Source organism: Poecilia mexicana, unplaced genomic scaffold (genome assembly GCF_051168715.1).
Source record: "Poecilia mexicana isolate PSO_F unplaced genomic scaffold, ASM5116871v1 scaffold_6, whole genome shotgun sequence".
Lineage (NCBI taxonomy): Eukaryota > Metazoa > Chordata > Actinopteri > Cyprinodontiformes > Poeciliidae > Poecilia > Poecilia mexicana.
In genome coordinates, this window is record NW_028263375.1 from 33854148 (window position 1) to 33865857 (window position 11710).

At 38.0% G+C, this 11710-nt stretch overlaps 1 protein-coding gene and 1 long non-coding RNA gene across 2 annotated transcripts in view; both read right to left on the minus strand.

Annotated features, from left to right (window-relative positions):
* Positions 1–423, minus strand: part of ripor1 (RHO family interacting cell polarization regulator 1) — a 66412-nt gene extending 65989 nt beyond the window's left edge. The window contains exon 1 of the mRNA XM_088006665.1: positions 176–423. The gene's annotated coding sequence lies outside the window, so the exon portion shown is untranslated. The remainder of the gene's footprint in view (positions 1–175) is intronic.
* A 3472-nt stretch (positions 424–3895) lies between these two features.
* LOC148159540 (uncharacterized) lies at positions 3896–4562 on the minus strand. The gene is made up of 2 exons (XR_015763158.1): positions 4192–4562; positions 3896–4101 (listed from the first exon to the last, which is right to left on the minus strand). It is a non-coding gene; the product is annotated as an uncharacterized LOC148159540 (long non-coding RNA).
* Between the last annotated feature and the right edge of the window lie 7148 nt (positions 4563–11710).

Below are 11710 nucleotides of genomic sequence, written 5' to 3' on the forward strand. Positions count from 1 at the left end.
GGCTGAGCTGTCCCTGCAGGACTGCACATGTTGGGCTCCCGGTTCGGGACAACAGGTGGAGCCGCTCCGTCCAGAAACAGACAGAACAGCAGATCCGGTCCGTCAGACCTGACAGAGAGCTGGAGCAGGCAGCTTTCATATAAACACTGCCATGACAATGAAAGGTGGAACATACATGTCTGCAGCGATGACCTGCTGTCTCCTCCTGTCCGGTCCCCGCTGTCCCGGATCTGTCCCCGCTGTCCCGGATCTGTCCCCGCTGTCCCGGATCTGTCCCCGCTGTCCCGGATCTGTCCCCGCTGTCCCGGATCTGTCCCCGCTGTCCCGGATCTGTCCTGATGCTTCAGATCGCTCCTCTTCTGTCTGCCGCTTTACAAGTTCCACTGACTAAATACTCGCTTCCACGCAATTACCGCTGAATTTAAAACAAAGTAAAGAGCACGCCCATCATATCAACTTCCTTTAGGCTCTTTCAAAATAAAACAGCTTCAAGGGTTGTCGGGTGCTCAGTTATTCAATGGTACATGAGGTGACCGTCACTGCCCTGTAAAGCCAACAATCAGCTTCACCTAAAAACATCCGAACAAAAGCTGGTCAGTTAGTTTGATCATTGAAATTCATCAGTGGAATGGAAAAAAGTTAAGTTGATTTAAAGTGGTCACTTAATTAAAAATAAATAAATAAATAAATAAATAAATAAATAAATAAATAAAACATTTTATTAAAAGCATCCTTGTAAACTTATGAAAAACTGTTTTTTTTAATCTAGTTGAATTATTAAAGTATGAAATCCTGAACTAAATAAACACCACTTTCTCCAGCTTCTCTTCTCTGTCTCTACCAGTTTTGCATCTTCTACTAATGCCTGAAATGTCTGACTATTCCTTGTTGCAAGTCAGCTGAAGCTCTGTCAGATTATTGATGGAAAGCATCTCTGAACAATAGCTTTCAAGTCTTGCCATAACAGTTCAGTTGGGTTTAGACTTTGACTAGGCCATTTTAGCACATGAATATTGTTTGATGTAAAACATTCCACTGTAGTGTATGTTTATGGTTGTTCTGCTGGAAGGTAGACCTCCTCCTCCACCTCAGGCTCAGTCTTTGAGAGCCTCAAATAGTTTGCCTTCCCCAGAATCATCCTGTTTTTATCTCCATCCACCGTCCAATAATCTTCATTAAGCATGTCTGTCTCTGTTGAAGGGAAGCATCCCCACAGCATAATGCTGCCACCATAACCCTTTGAATGCTTTGATGTTGTAGTATCTGAAAACAGGTTATATGTTTATGTCTTTGTAACACACCAAAGCTGAGGCTTTCGTGCCTTGAGTGATGTAGTGTCTGGACACACAAAGGACTTTTTGGAATGATGAGGAAACAGGTCACAGGACAAAAGACACTGATTTCAAAAAACAAGTTTATCAATGTATCCAGTCCTCCTGAAGGGACAAGAAGGACTGCAGAGGCACAGGGAGACAATATGGCCAAGAACCTAAATGAGATGTCAATGTAGAACATGTATGTGATGACATGCTTATGTTGGAATGGAAAACATGTGATCACCTTTATTATATTTATTGACTTTGTCTCAAAATTTTGAGATTGACTAATATCAATCTTTAATTTTTGGGCTTGTTTAATCTGTATTATGTATTTATTGCTTAATAAATGTATTTACTTATTTAAGTCAGCTATTTTACAGAGTTGTCCTTTATGCATCCCACAGAGGCATATTATAAAAACCCAAAAAAATATACAAGAATATCATCTTACCAGCTCCTGCTGTGTCCCCTAGATGACTGGTGGGAAATTGTAAGCAGGACTTTTGTTAACAATGTGAGACTGAAGGATTCATACAGAAAACAGCATTTTCATGTTATTTCTGACACAGACGTCAAATCATGAGGAGAACTAGTTCTTCTAAAGGGCAGCCACTGGCACCCATCTTCTGGATGGGCTGTACTGAAACATATGTTGTTGTGCTTTGGTACAATAACAACAATAAAGCATTCATTCATTCATTCTTACATGACTTTTCCATTTTATTATCTTCTTGTATAATCCCTACTTTTATACGTTCAAAGTTACATTAGAATCATTTTAGAACCTAAAACCTGATAAAAACCAGATAATTAAACCCAACATTAATGATATCCCTGACAGATTCATGTTTAAAGAAAACTCTTAGTTTTAATAAGATGTTTCTTGTAACAGGAAGCAGGGGTGTGGTATAGGGTGGGGAAAGTTATGACAATTCTAAGGGCCCTTGGCGACAGGGGGCCCTCCACAAAAAAAAAAAAAAAAACAAAAAAAAAAAAACAGGGCCATTACAATTACTGTTACTGTGTTTTTTAAAATTGTTTTTAGCAGTAAAAATTGAATGTTACCCCTCCCAGACCAAAAAGCACACATCTATATTTGCACTGAAGACCTGCATGAAATGGTTCGTTCCTGCTTGGTGCACTTGACTGTGAAGTTTTCAGTAGCAGTCAGTACAAGACAAGAACGACTGTGGCAGTTACTATGCTGCCTAGAAAAATAATGAAGTCAAGTTTTCAAAAAAAAAAAGAAAAAAAATAGATAAGAGAAAAAGACAAGAGTGTGAATTTGTAACCCAGTTTTTCTCCAAAAGAGGTGAGTAGACTATGTGAGATTATCGACCATTCAGTATAGATAGCTTAGCTACAGACTAGTGTTTCCCAATGTAGCATTTAATGAATTAAGGAAAAGAAATACCGAGATATTCATATATTGAACTTGTCCCTGTACCTTTTACCACACTTGACAACAGGCGAGTCAGTCAGCAGCAGCTCTAACCACCATACCAGCATAAACCCAGATAAAACACGACGTTATATCAACGTTAAATTATAGTTAGAATTGTTGATTTTTGGTTGAAGTCGACAAATGACGGTGGATCAACCATCAAACAACCATCCAATCAAACCGTTGAAACTGTCACTGAATCAACATTGTTCTGTGGTTGAAATCTGATGACTGAAATGCCGATGTCTGATCAACATCTGATCGATGTTGAATCAATGTCAGCTGTTTTGCCGCACCCCTTCCCCTCCTCTCCTCCTCATCAGAGCTCTGGGTCAGAGCATTTTATTACTGTCACATTTAAATTAAGCACTGTAGAGTTTAGTGGGTGGTGATTCCTTTCTGTACATTTTCTTACTTGTTCATAACAATTCTCACTGACTGTGTGTGTGATATATTGACACGAAAACATCTACAACGTACTAAAAGGAGTGGAGCGGTCCACCCCCACCATTTACATGAGTGGGATGTCCCAACCACACATCTGCTTCGCTGTTGGCAAAAGATGTTAATTCAATGTTGAATTATTATCACAAAGGTTGCATATGGTTGAGGTCGCCCAAGTAAAAAAAAACAATATGCTAAATTTTGACATACTTTAGCATACTTTGATTGATGTACCTGAACTGTACTATTTTGGAACAACTAATTTTATACTTCGTATACTTTAGTAGTACTTAAGTTGTATAAAATTACAACTTTTAGTATACTTAGTATACTTCACCATACTTTTTTGGAACAACTTCAAGTTGTACTTGGTATACTTAAAGTATACTTTTAAATGTAGTATTCAACAGCTTCATTTTTATATTGAGTGTACTAATTCTGTCATAGAATTATATAAAAAAATATATTTTAAATATAATATATATTAAAAGTATATTTTTTACTACTAATATATAAGTAATGTATTTAAATTATACTTAATTTTTATTTTTGATTTACTGCTATTGCTAATAAAGTACAATTTTAATTACTCATAAGTCTTTACTTTGTACATTACATACATAATTACACTACAGTACTTACATTGTTTTATGCTACAATTACATAGAAAGATTAATTACACAAGATGTTCAAGGTAATTCAAATATTTTGTTTTATTAATGACATTTTAAAATTGTCCAATTTTACTAAAAACTTTATGAACTTTACATAAATGATCAGTTTACACATCTAAAGTGAACACAATGAACATGAAAACTTAAGTGTGACAATAAAAAATGAAAGTGAGGATCAACGACAGAACATTCCCGTTCACTGCACCTACAAAAAAGAAACCTACAAAAAAAAGAACAATAGAGCAATTAAACAGAAAGCATTTGTATTTAACATGTACAGAAAAATGGCAAATAAAAAAATAATACTTACAATTTTAAGACGTTATGGACTCGCCATGTATGTGACATCATCAGAACTGATGATGATTGGGACCCGATGCCTGGGGGGTAAAAACATTTCTGGATGTCTTTGCCTGTTTATGTTAGAAGTAGATAAATAATCAGCAGTATCATAAATTCAGCTGATGTTGGCATTAACTATGAAGCTGCTTTAAGTGTGGACTTAAGGAGACAAACTACCTTAACATCTTTCCATCCATGATCTGAACACGCTGATCCTTGCAGGGTGGTGAGGGGGGCTGGTGGTGCCCATCTCCAGCAGCCATCAGATGAGAGGCAGGGTTCACCATGGACAGGTCACCAGTCCATCACAAGGCCCTGAAAGCCAACAACAAATAAAATGTATGAAGGAGAAATGTTAGATTAACAAGGAGAAAAATTCTGTCCAGTTGTCTTTAAATCAAATCATGTTTATTAAGCACTTGGTGTTGGTAACACAGCAGTTTTTGTTGTTGAAAATGTAGCTAGCTCCTCATTGAAAAAACAAAAACAAACTTGCATCATGAAGACGATGTGGAGGTTCATCCTCAGAGCTGGTTGTTGATCTGGTGGAGCCAGAGCTTCTTCTGAGACAGGAAAGTCTTTAAGTTTTCTAACACCTGATCTCTCTGGCTTCATCTTTCATTTTCATTTACTTAGACTGCAAACATATGTTGAAGATTAAAACATTGATGAACAAGTTATAACAACAACCTCACAATATCAAAGTCTCTCTGTCATACGGAGCTTAATTAAAACCAGGTTAAGTTTATGAATAAAAATATAAGTCGCAACAAACAGAGCCTCCATGCATTTATAACACGAAGTTGAATGATTGCTATAGTAATAATCATAAAAGTCACAATAAAATTGATAAAATAATTATTTATGAAACCAACATATATCTTTACTGCACTGTTTATAATTAGATGAAGATAATTAATAAGCAAACTTACCGCTAGCTAGCAACACGTTAGCATCCTTCGTCTCTCCGGGCTCCTTTTGGGACACAATTTCATTTCCATCAGCTGTTGTCTAGTTGTGTTGTCGTCTAACTCGGACTAGGACGTCACCAGCTTGAATTTACCAAAATTAGTAACTACTGTCAAGGCCCTCGACTTTTCAGGCAATATTATGCAAGTAAAAATGGCAAAATTGAACAGCGTCTGTTCCCTGCGTTCAAATTTTTTCTTCTCTTTATGGCGTTTAAAAAAAAAAATGAAAGTGTGCAATACCGCCACCATCTGGTCTGGAGTGTGAACTGGAGCTAATGCAGTTGATTATAGATCTTAAATCATACATCTGAAAATTAATTGGGTACTTTTTTAAACATTACATCATGATTATAATTTTTTATTGTATGTAATTTTAATAAATATTGAAAGATTATTAAGGCACTTAACAATTCATACTTTTTAGGTACTTAAAAAGTATGCCTACATATTACATTAAACGCACTAAAAGACATACTTCTGTATATGCAGTGGTCCCCAACCTTTTTATTACCACGGACTGGTCAAGACTTGGAAAATTTTGCTGCGGCCCGGGGGGTCGTGAACCGTCAGATAAGGCTTCTGCATGTTGGTGTTCCCGCTAAATCCTGAATATACCCAATTTGGGTTGTCTTGGCCTTTTTATCGCAGCCTGTGGGGTTTACCCTGACTGGGAACGAGAACACAACCTGTTGAATGTGACAGGTAGCCAATCAGAAAGCGCGGTGACGTAGGAACAGAGGGGAATCCCAAGCAGCTGATTCACGCAACTGTGAGTCCGGTGGATATCGGAGATGATATGTGTTAGATATTTTTTGGTATTATCATTATTACTTTAGTTCATATTCAGTCTAATGTTAATCAGTATTATTGTGATTTTGAGTTTAAAGTTCTCTCTTCCTTATGTGTGTATAAACTGACCTGGAGGTCGCAACTGTCTGTTTCATCTCCATGTGAAACAGTTAACTCTGTGTTTCTCAGACCTTAACAACCAGAATACCTCCTAACTTAAGATGTTAATCTACATCTTTATTGTTAGTTTGACCTAGAGCTGAACTGGGCTCAGACCGTAGATCAGATATCACACCTGGCTGGTTTGTTTAGGTTAAATGTTTTACGACCTTTGTTGTTCTTCCTGACTGCCCCTTTTGGCTGTTCTGCTTTGACAATAAAAGAAGGAGCTCACGTGAAAGCAGATCAGAACTCTCTGTGAACGGCTGATGAGGTTGTTGATGGAGAGTTTTCCTTTTGCAAAAGCTTGTCTATGAAATTCATATACGTTGTCTGTGGTCTTTTTATGTAGGTTCGAGAAAAAGTACCTATCAATATGTGGAAATGTTTATGATTATATGTAAAGGTCATTATTATATATGTTTATGTTTATTCAGTTAAAAATGTTAACTATGAAAAAAAGCAGTATAATTTATCATGTGTTTCCAAACACTTGGTGCATGCTCCCACCTTCTTGACAGCAGCTCTTTTCTCAGTTAATGTCAATGTTCTGAATTGTTTGCAGAAATAGAGTCTTTTTCTGTGCTTTCCATCACTGCAGACAACACAACTTGCAAAGTCATCACCTTCTTTGACTGACTTAGTTCCGGCGTGTCTTTGCTCCATTCGGGTCTCTCATCTACTTGACTCCTCCTCTCTCAGTTGTTCTAGTTGCTCATAAATGTTTTCTTGATCCTTCAGAAATGCAAGGATGATCAAACCGATTTTCTGGTACCACAGCATTTCTTTTATCAGCTGCATAAATGAGCCACTCCTTCTTTAAAGCTTCAGGAAGCTTGCCTCAACTGGCTTTGTCACCAGAGGGTTTTTGATGGCGCCAGTATTTCCAAGGTCACTTAAATCCTTAAGAGCCTTTTCAACAGCTTGAATCAACTCCACGATTCTTCTTGGCTGGTGACCTAACTGCAGGAATTCTCTGTAGCTCCTCCACAATTTCAATCGCAATGGCTGTCTGATTTCCATAGCGGTTCTCAAGGACTTGAAAAATATCTTCTGCAGAGCTGTAAGAGGTTAAGAGAAGGTCTCTCGTGATTTTATCATCTAGGCTGTCCAGTAATTGCACTTTCTTCACCTCCTGTGAACCAGTTGGTTCTCCTTGTTTTTGAAGTGCCTCCCAGTCTCTTTTCCATCTGTAAAAATCACGTTTATTTCCATGAAACTTTGGGAGAGATGTTGGTTTTAACTTGATGGTGGGTAAAGAATAATTTTGGGACATTACAATTTGCTCCTTTTTTTCTTCACCTTCTTTTAATCTTGCATTAATGAACTCTGCTGTCCTGGACTTTGGGACACTAAGTTCCAATCCTCTCAGCCGATCTTGAATTTCATCCCGATAGTCATGAGGAATCCATCTTTTCCAGCGACAATGAACTTCTTTTGCTGCCTTTAAAAGTTCCTTCAGATAACTGAGGGTGAAGTCATATGCCTCTTTTTCCACTCCTGGTGCAATAGTGGCAACATGTTCACATTCTGATTCTGCTACTTGAAGTGCAATTAACAGTTCAGTTTTCCCAAAAGTTCTCCACAGGGTCTCCTGGATTAAACTTTTGACTTCTTTCACTTTTGCTTCACATTCATTTGCAGTTTTGTCCATGTCAGATTTCTGCTGTTCAGTCAATGCAGCTTCTTCATCTTCACCCGGAATCCATTTCTGCAATGAGACTTGCTTCCAGATCATCATTTGCTGCCATTACTCTTTCAGCCTCTTTGTTGATCTTGTGGAAACTGTCCTTTAATTCCTCTTCAGTCATGTCTTCATGCGTTCGAGTTATGTTATTGATTAGCCAAGTTAGCGACCTCTTCGCTGTAGTTCTTTCCATCTTTAATTGTTCAGTACTTATCGTTTTAAGTTGTAATCAGGTTGCTGCGTGTTGCAGACTTCTGCCCAGGTCCCTCTTGAAAATGAGATCTGGATCTCAACGGGGTTCACCTGGTTAAATAAAGGAAATCAAAAAAGGCATACTTTGTTAGCCTAAAATTTACACTGAAATGTAATTTAAAACATACTGAAAATAACAATCTAAAGTAGTGTTAAGTGAATTTTAAAAAATTCTATTTTGAGCATATATTTTAAAATATACACAAAATATATTTTAAATATACTTGAGCAAGTGTATATTTAGACTTGGGCAAATATATATTTTCTTCACTTAAAGTATACTTTTATTTAATATATTAAAAGTGTATTTTAGTACAATTATGCTTATGTGTGTTTAAAGTTCTAATTTCGAAATTGGTACAAGTATACTTTTAGTTTACTTAAGATATACTTATAGGCAGTGTTGTGGTACTCGAAATTGGTCTTGGTCTCGAGGCCGGTCTTAAGACCATTTTTTGATGGTCTCGGTCTCGTCTCGGACTCGACCGCATTTGGTCTCGGTCTTGTCTCGGTCTCGGGTGCTGAGGACTCGGCATTTTATTTCAAGACCAGTCGAGACCGCAGCTGTGAAAATATCACTAAACGTACAGCATACTGTCCAGTTTATTTGTTAACATCTTTGTTTTCAGTGGATGCAAAACGCACCGATTAAAATCCAAGCAACTACGTGTTTCTCCCCTCTCCCCCTCCCATCCCCACCTTTCACTCGCACGCGGCGCTCTGAGACATGCGCAGTGGTTTTCTCTCAGCGGCAGAAAATGTTTGTCTAATCGTCAGTAATATAACAGCGCTGCATAAATCATAAGAAATCCGATGGCCACAGCTAACTCAGCATCGCTTCGCTTTCACAGACGGTGGGAACAACGTCTAACTTTTTTCGTCACTTAGAAAAGTAGCTCAAAGAAGGTAAGATCCGTTGACGTGATGTTAGCAAAGCTAGCTGTACACTGTACAGCTAGCTGTGTACAAAGACACATAATCATTGTGAAGTTGTCACTCACTGCGCTTAATTATTGTGCGGAGGTGTTGACTGACTTGTCGCATATATGGGACAACGGTGCTGTGTCCAAAAGTCTGCAATATAGTGAGGTGACATTCAGGAACAGTACGATTCATCTGCTCGTCTCTTTACTTATTAGATAGGACTGGAGTGTCGCTGAGAGCCGTTGTTCTATCAGATAGCCATACACTGTCAGAATAGCATACATGCAGTTAGTACGCATGCCCGCGCATGCGCATTAAGAAGTCCGACCGTCAGAGGAGTTGTCAGTTCACCATACGCAGCAAGTTATGACGAAAATAAGTCATTAACTTGTTTTCAATGATAACTATATAGATACATGTGTTGTCATGGTTTCAAAGTGTATTTAAAGCAGGTCTGGCTGCAGCTGCAGTCAGCTACAACACACGCCCGTGTAAAACTCACTTAAACGCTTAGTCAGGATGCCATACAACTGTTAATAACAAAGTGTATGACGATCTACGTCATGATTCTGTGTTGCTGATTAAATGAAATCTTATGGTAATGACGTGTCTGACAGATATAGCCGTTGTTCTATCAGATTACCATACGCTGTCAGGATAGCATACATGCAGTGAGTACCATGCCAGCGCATGCGCATTAAGAAGTCCGACCGTCAGTGGAGTTGTCAGTTCAGTATACGCAACAAGTTATGACGAAAATAAGTCCTTAAATTGTTTATAATATGACATAATATGATAACTAGATAGATATACATGCGTTGTTGTGGTTTCAAAGTGTGTTTAAAGCAGGTCTGGCTGCAGCTGGATGCCATACAACTGTTAATAATGATCTACGTCATGATTCTATGTTGCTGATTAAATAAAATCAAATGATAATGACAGCGTATGAATGTCTGAGCTAAGCATACGACTATCTGACAATCTATGCTGATCTGACAGAACACCGTGAGTTTGTGCTAAGCGTATGACGATCTGACCTGACAGAACACCCGTTCTTTGTTCTTGTAATGCTCTGTGTACACTGCATAATTATTTTATTTAATTATGTACGTTGATATTTAAATTAACAAATAACTAAAGCACAAGAACGAAAGAGCACGCAGAGCATGCACATTGCTCTTTGATTGTTTTTGTTCAAAGTGGCAGCTGTAATGTCTGCCATGGTGTCAGACTACCTGTCTTCATGTACTGGGATAGAGAGTGAAAACAGTCATGATGAGCGCCTTCTGTTTGGTTACTTCTTACTTGTTGCTCCTTGGTCAGTGTTCGTAGTTGAGCGTTATTTACCGTCAGGGCATTGCCTCAATTGCTATGTTTAATGATGCAGCACAGTGGTGGTTTCTTATATGAGCAATATGGGCAAATGTCCAGGGTGTTATGTTTTTAGGGATGGCACGAGACCATCACACATTTTAGCACAGATATGGAATATTTAATATTGGTAAAATGTATTAAGTATTTAACATCTAGGTGTTTTTATGGGAATATGGATCTTTCAGATTATTTTGAGAAGCAATTTCGATCATATTTTACATTTCATTGTGTCATGTAGCTGTAGCTGGTCTTGACTCGGTCTCAACTTCCCTCGGTCTTGGTCTTGACTTGGTCTCGGACCCCAAAAGTCTTGGTCTTGTCTCGGTCTCGACTCCCCTCGGTCTAGGTCTTGTCTTGGTCTCGGGTTAGGTGGTCTTGAACACAACACTGCTTATAGGTAGTACACTTAATACTTAGTATACTTAAAGTGTACTTTCACAAATTTAAGTATGTTTGAAATATACTAAAGTATGCTTTTTTTTCACTTGGGCAACAACTGACAGTGGATCAACTATAAAATAACCATCCATCTCTAGCCAATTAACATTTATAAAGTCAGTTATGGTTGAAAAGTATTTCCTTCGCCTTCTCCCAGTGCTATCTAGAAAAAAACAATCAGGGGCAGGAGGCGGGTTTTAGTACTGTCAATCACAATCGCATGTGGCTCCACATCCTCCTTCCCCCTCTTTCTGTGCTATGCTAGCTGCATAATAGCACAGAGCCTTGCAGATTCAAACCATGAATTCTCAGTTTAGTTAGCATAGCTACCAATGATGGCAGATAGACAGTTTTCCTGTAACAATAAGTTATTTCTCCACCATTAACACAGTTATAAGTGAGTGAATTAAGTTGATTAACAACACCAAGACCCTCCTCCTGGTTCTGATTGGTTGTTTTTGGTCAGAACGGCGCATTACTTTAGCTAGCAATAGTATTTCAGGGAGGAGGTGGAGGAGATTGATTTTTTTCACAGATTATCTGTCTCATAGCAAACAGTCATAACATGGTGACAGCTTTAACAAATATGAAGACTGCTTTAAAATTATTCCATCATTTTCTCTCTATCAATGAGTTATTTTGGCACAGAGACAATATCTGCTGGTATACTCCCTGGATTGATGAACTGCACACAGGTTCTCTAATTGTTTTCTGTAGATTTGCCAGCAGATGGCAGCCAAACACAACTACAGGGAAATTGACTGTAGCGAGCATCTGCTTGACAAACTGTTTCCAATAGTGAGGCAATTTCAGATCAATGGAGATTTTTATGTAAGGTCTTTTTTATTTTATTATATTTTTCTTTAGACAAACTAAAGCATCATAATTTTATT